The sequence below is a fragment of the Myodes glareolus genome, chromosome X (assembly GCF_982192425.1).
Source record: "Myodes glareolus chromosome X, mMyoGla1.1, whole genome shotgun sequence".
NCBI classification, from domain to species: Eukaryota; Metazoa; Chordata; class Mammalia; order Rodentia; family Cricetidae; genus Myodes; species Myodes glareolus.
In genome coordinates, this window is record NC_142053.1 from 63,696,508 (window position 1) to 63,704,025 (window position 7,518).

Sequence of the window (7,518 nt, forward strand, 5' to 3'; positions counted from 1 at the left end):
GAAGAACCTCAGCAGGTCTTGTTTCTTTTCCTGAAGGAGTAACCCATATCTTTATTATTAATTATTCTGTTGTCTTTGTAATCCTCCCTGTATAGGCTATTATTGTTTCATACTGAATTTGATCATAGGACATAATAAAATGAAGAGATTCCCTTGATGATCTCCTGTGTTCCAGACATAATCTGTTTTATCTCCATTGTGGAGAAACAATCAGTTTTTTCATGGGGATCTTGCTCAATCACCCCTCCTAATACTATTACTTCTTCCATAGCCTATTGACTTAAGGCCATTAGAAACCCAGTTGGTCAGCAGGAAGTCTGAGCTGCCCTTTCATTGTGGCTTCTAAGAGGAACATTCTTCCCATTGGATTCTTGGATTCAAAACTTCTAGACCAGGTAGACCTTAAGCTGACAGGAACATGAAGGAAAAACATTCTACGTGAGTCACTGCCAGACACAGTAAGTAGAGATATGCATTTTTTTCGCTCTTGGTATCAAGAGCTATGGATCTTGGCTATGAAACATAATGTACCATAAATGGATGCTGTTTTAAAGCATATACCACCATCTGAAGAACATTGCCCCAGCCCCTCATGCTGCTCCTTTGCAACTGGCATTGTAAATGTGTCTTTAAAAGGCTTTTCTACCTTTCTATCAAGCCATCTGCTTTAGGATGATGGGCCACATGGTAAAAGTGGTGGATTCCATTACCAAGGGGCCACTATCATGTCTCTGGTTTCATAGTGAGTTCCTTGCCGTGACTGTGAACAAGGCATTTATTAAGCTCATTGATAGTAGTTTTGCAGAATAATTATGTGTGGGAAAGAAAAATCCCTTATCAGAATAAATATCTTCTCCAGTAAAGACAAAGCCATGTCCTCTCCATGGATGAAATGGTCTAAACTAGTTAATGTGCTATTATGTCACTGATCACCCTGGGTAATGATGTCATATTTGAGACTCAACTTTGGTCTCTGTGACATCAACAGCTTATCCAAGTCAATCTTGGTGGGTGGTGTTATCAGGCCTTGACATAACCCCATCTCTGCCACAATGGGCCCATTGGACAATGAGAGGAATGGATGGGGAAAGAAACTGGCTGTCCAAAGAAGTATGTTATTCCTTCTACTTAATTACTAAGGTTTTCAGATGATGCTATATTTTGATGAACAATTATATAAGACGGAGGTATCTTCACATCCTTTGAGCATTTGGAGAGACATTTCCATATACTTCTTGATCAGAAGACTTTCTCACCAAGTTTTTAATAATTCTCTTTCCCAGTGCCTGACCATCCAATGAATCCTTTGGTTACAGGTCATAAATCAGTGAACAACTGTAGATTTGGTCATTTCTGCTTTTAGCAACACGTATGATCATATATATTTGTAAAAGTCCTGCCTACTGTGACAATTTTCTTTCTCCAATGCTTTTCATGGTTGTCCCAGGAAAGGTGTTAGAATGCTTAACTGTTCACTTCTGGCTACTTCCTGTATAGCATGTAGAACCATCTATAAACCAGGCCCTAATTTCTTCTTCCTTAATCAATTACATTCTTCTTCAATCAATTACAGTGTACACTCTATAGGTTATGTATAGGTTCATATTTGACACAAGATGGTAAAAGGAGTAGAAACCATAAGAGTTTTTGTTACTTCTTTATGTAACTTGTAATTAAGGATCTGCTTTGTCCAATCACATATATAGCCACTTTCATTTGATAATAGATTATTGCTATATACCTCTGCAATTCCTACTTTATATCTCGGTGTATCTAATAATACCCATCTCATGAATGGTATTTCTTCAATAATTCCCTGGAACTCCAATACCTGGTTGGGTTTGTTGTAACATCCAATCTTATGGGTTGGACAGGAAACAACTTGGAGCAGTGAGTACTCGTCTTCTCTTATGTGGGACCTGTGGCTCAAAGCCATGATTTTCAGTCTTGACTGTGAGGGATTCTCCCAAATAATCCTTCTTCCTTGCCGTCTATAAAATCTTCATGATTAATCTTTTATAATATTGTTATAATAATCTTAAAGTTGCTTACATCAATTCCAAAGTTATCCTGTAAATAAATTAACAAAACTCATTTAGATACATTATCTATAAATAATACAGTGTCAAACTATTGGGATATTGACTATTATCAAATAGCTCATAGTCATTATCATCAAACTGTCATCATTAATCCATAAATATAGAATTGCCATCTGTTTCACCATTTGGTTTAATCCTGAAAGTATCTTACATACAATTTTCAATCAATAAGTATCTCAAGAATGAAAGCATGCCATAAAATTTTAAGGACATAGGATAGTAGAAAACACAGTAAATTTTGAAAGTAGAGTAAATATAAAATAACTTTTTGAAATAATCCATTTAGTAAACAATCACTGAATATTGAAGTTACATGAATATGGAAGATAAAGTCAACAAGTATTTTATGTATCACTGTGGTTGCATTCCACACTTTTAAGCCATTTAATTGATACAAACAAATTAACTTCAAATTTTGAATAAAAAAGTGATTTTTAACCTATATAGAGCTACAGAGTAAAAGGAGAAAATTATATGTACACATAAATAATTACTGCCATATATTGTGTATGCAGTCTGGACTGGAATTATGATAGCTGCAAATGTATTATAACAAAATTGGTCCTACTGACAAGATCTTGTGGAAGGCCTTTTGTTTAATGCAAAACTGTTGCTGAAATAAAAATATGCCTATCCAAATTGCCCAACAGCGTTTTCTGAAAAAAATACAGCAGCAATGAGTTGTTACAATCATCATTTCATAATGATAGAGGAATCATTACTTAAAACAACATTTTAAAAATATTTATATTTGTTATAGGAAACTTTTTTCAAAGAAACAAAAATATAACTTAATAAAAGAAATAGATCAACAAAGTAAAACTTCTGAATCTATAAAACCAATCTGTAAATTAAAAACTGTAGTAAAATTAAAGCTTTGATTCAAATGAAATTTTTGTTTATCTGTAATTTTATTAGAAGATAGAATTATTAATAGAATTTTTATTTTAGTGTAAAGGATATTCTATTTCTCTTTATTTAGAAAATCATATTTTCTGATCCCATCCCATTATAGCCTGGATCCTTAACTGCTAATTTACTCCTATAACTATTCTAGTTAAAACATACATATGTAAATGTCAAAAGCTAATATCTACATATAAGAGAAAACATGGAATATTTTTTCTTTACAGATATTGGTTACCTTACTTAGAACAATTTTTTTCAGATGCATCCATTTATCTGTGAATCCCTATGTGCAAATGTAACCATTTGTGAAATGATGGATATCTAGGGTATATCCAATCACTGGATATAATAAATAAAAAAGTTGTGAATATGAATATGCAATTATCTCTAGAGTAAGGTATTGAATACTTTGATTATAATCCCAAGAACTCTGTATTGGCTATTTTTGGTTGCCAACTTGACTGCATCTAAAATTATGTAAAAATAATAATAATGTGAGGGAATATATGTGAGGTATTTTTCATAAATTGAAATGGGAAGATTGACTTCTTATCTAGATCTTTGAGATGAGAAGACTCACACTAATTTGCGCCATAACTTCTGCTTGAATAATTTTTAAGGACATGCAAAAAACAAATTTCACTCTTTGATTGCATTCTTTCACCTTAATAGGAAGCCCATTCTTTCTCTGTCATTAAGCCTACTTCTTTAATATTCCAGTGTATACTGATAACCAATGGAGACATCCAGTATCATGTAATAAACATCTTCTGGATTATTGGACCTTCCATTCATTTGGAGTATTTTTGAATTAGTTAGACTACATTCATAAAGTCTATATACATATTGAGATTCATTCTATCAGTTTTGTTAATTTGGAGTATTTTGATTAATGTGAATGCTATAGCTTGTGCTTATGATAGATCAGTTTTTAAATTTTGAAGTACCTTTACACAGATTTCCACAGTAGCTATATTATTTTGCACTCTCAAAAGCAATGAATAAGTGCTCTCCTTTCTCTACATCCTCACCAGCATGTGCTGCATACTATTTATCATGCATGGCAGATATGACTTGAGTAGTTTTAATTTGTACATTCCTGAAGCCTAACGTTGTTGAAAAATTTACATTTGTTTCTTAGCCACTTGTATCATATCAGCAGTAATTATTAAGTGGAAAGGGAGATGGGAGCGTAGAGCAAATAGTAAAATATAGGCAAAGACAAGTAAAATTAAAGACCTTTTGAATACATTTCAAATCCTTGTATAGAGAAGAAGAAGCCTTGACAAAATGTAGATACTTGTGAATACATATTACTGACATGAGCTAATCCATGGAAAAGCAAAGGGCTTATACCCACATGAAAAAATATCAGTGTGTTCCAAAATCAGCAACTGCATCTTGCTCATCCTTGATGGTTGAAACTTGAGATTACTCACCTCAGATTCTTCCTACCAAGACTAGTATACCCAACATCCACCCTATCTATATGCCATAACCATGATGAAGTTTCTTGTTGTCCCAGTAGTAAGTGAGACTCAAGCAGAGTATATGCTCAACATGACCCCAGATTTTCTATAGGTGTCCCTGTGTATAATTCATTTCTTTATTCCCTTCTTTCCACATTCAGGTTTTGAGATTCAAGCCATGAGGTTCCCAGAAGAAAAAGCCCTACTACTGTAAAAGTTTCAAATATGTATAAAATGAGTTAACATAGATTCAACATAGAATGCTGTGCACAATGTCCCAACTACATATTTTATGCCACCAAGTAAAACCCCTATTTCTGAAACTAGGTTACATCTTGCTGAGTCACTGATCACAAAGTTTCCCAGCAATCTCCCCTGCAAATTTACAGGCTATTACCATAGATATTGGTTATCTTTAACAACCCAATGGCAAGGCCCTATTGCTGAGAACACTACATACTTATGTCATACAATATGAACACATCAATCTGATACCTAATTAGATGTTTTACAAATACTGAATAATGTTCATAATGTTAGAGGAAGAAGGGCAGAGTCAGTGAGAATCCATTTAACTCCCACTGAAACTAGACATGCTAAACCTTTGCTGGTAGGCCATGACGTTCTGGTGATGCACAGATTAATGGAAATGGGTTAAATTAAAAAAAGAAGTAAAAGTTAACAAATAGGAAGCTAAAGCTAATGGGCTAAAGAGTGATTTAATTAATACAATATCTGTGAGATTATTTATGTTCTGGGCAGCTAGGATGAATAAGTAACCTCCTCCTCCAACACATTGGTATCAATGTGTCAAACAAAAATTCCCTTAAAAACCTGAGAGAGCCTAACTATAGACATAAAAATATAGACTTTAACACAGCTTTTTGTTTTTTGCTGGTGGTGTGCTGCAGCACCTTTAAGAAAGTTTTTAGTGATTCAACAGTAGCATCCACATTGTTTTAAAACAACAGTTTTTCAGATGTAGGCCTCTAACTCTTTCTGGGAACCAAGCATTTGGATGGGGTTTGTGAGCAGACTGCAGCAGTGTACTTAATGGCAACACAGATCAGCTATATGCATGGAACTGGGGTGGTGCATGTGGCTCAGAGGCACAAGCAGCTCTGTCATACTGTATTGGGCAGGGCAAGCAGGAAGTGCCATATATACCCTACTAGTGGTGAAGATTAATTTTTAAGAAGCGCTTAACATTTAAAAAAATATTCTTTGAGTGTAAAAATTACAGATTTGTAATAAATACAAATCTAGATGAGTCATAGTGTTGGACAAATGTACATAGACTTGTAAGAGAGAAAAAAAGAATATAAAGAATCATAAAATATAGCCATAGTTTAAAAGGAGTAAAAAAAATTAAGCCACATAAAAATGGAAAATTCACAGAGAGTGTGGAATATGTATAATATTGAACTATCTTTGAATTTTTTTAATGTGAATGATCTTAGTACAGAGAGACATTTTATTGCATGGGCTGCTAGGCTAAACCAGCATCTATATTTTATAGGTATCATGACTTCCAAATTTGGTCTAAGGATATGTCGCTTTAGGAAAAAGGTTCTTCTCTTGTTTCCACAGAAGATGAAAACCTGTGGATTTCTTCCAAACCAATATGGGTTTGTAGACCAAAACCCCCTGAGATGTCTCTGTGAATACCCAGTAAGAATTACTTTGCCCAACCGCTGACTGAGATAATCCTAGAACATAGGATATATCATAAAAAAACTGATAAACAGTATCCCCAATCAGCAGAAAGCAGTATGCAGAAAACTACACCCATATTCCCAAACATTGTCAATAAAGGTTTGTTTACATTTAAATGGGGATATAAAATAAATATGAATAATTTGCATTGGTTGAATCTTGCTTTATTGATACAAATTTAAGGTCAATTTTGTGATATGCATATTTCTGCTCTTGATTAAGGTACTGTAGTTGTGTAGTTCACTTAAGAATATAAGGTACAATTAAAATATAGGTTAATAGATAATCATCAAGCTTGTAGTCATGTTAGATTTTCTAGATCGATAGATATGTATTTTAGATGCATAGACAGTCCTCAAATCTTTCAAAGACTACAGAATATGGCATTTAAATTGTTTTTAAGAAGTTAGGACTTTTCATGAAAAAGATACATCTGCTACTGGCAGCACCAGTTACTTCAAGATGAAGATGGGCATCAAAGAGGCTCCTAATGGAGTTAGTTAGCCATTTGGGCAAGAAGCCATTAGGGCAAGAAACTACTCTTGCCTGGACTGTTTAATTGAACATGCAGGACTCACAGAGAAATGACTGCTGAACTTTTCTAAAGGTAAGACCATCCTTTGAGGTTCCTACTTCATAAAGAATCTGCTAGATTCTATAAGACAGAGAAAAAAAATGATGGATAAATTGCCAATATAGGCAGAACTGTCTTTGAGATTTCCTGTTTCATAAAACGTCTACAGGATATTATGGGCCCCAATGGTACAAAAGAACTTTAGGTGACTATTCAGGCATTGAGATGTCTGTGTCAATTCTAGAGTTTTGGAAATTGCTTACAATGCACTTCAACACAGTGATTTAATTAATGCAGTATCTGTGTGATTATTTCAGCTCTGCATGGCTAGGAAGAACAAGTGCCGTCCTCCTCCAACAGTGGAGGACTCCAAGGAAACTGTCCTACAAAAGAAGTAGTATTGATACACAATTGAACTCAGAGAGACTATAGCTGCACTCATAAGTCCTGCATAATTTCAAACCACAGAAAATCTCAACACAAAGAGAGTGAGTAATCATAAAATTCTACCCACCACTAAGAGACCATTTGCAACGCTTAACTTATTGGAAATGATTTTTTTTTCTTCTAGTAGAATAACACTCATTATACCAACCACCTTCCAGGTCAGGTGCCACATCTAACACAAGATAGAATATATATTTTTGTGTGTCTTTTGATTTGTTTTGCTTTGATATTTTTAGTAGTTCTGTTTGTTTTATTTTTGCTTTTTTTGTTTGTAGCTTGAGAGAGAAAATTAGAACAAAAG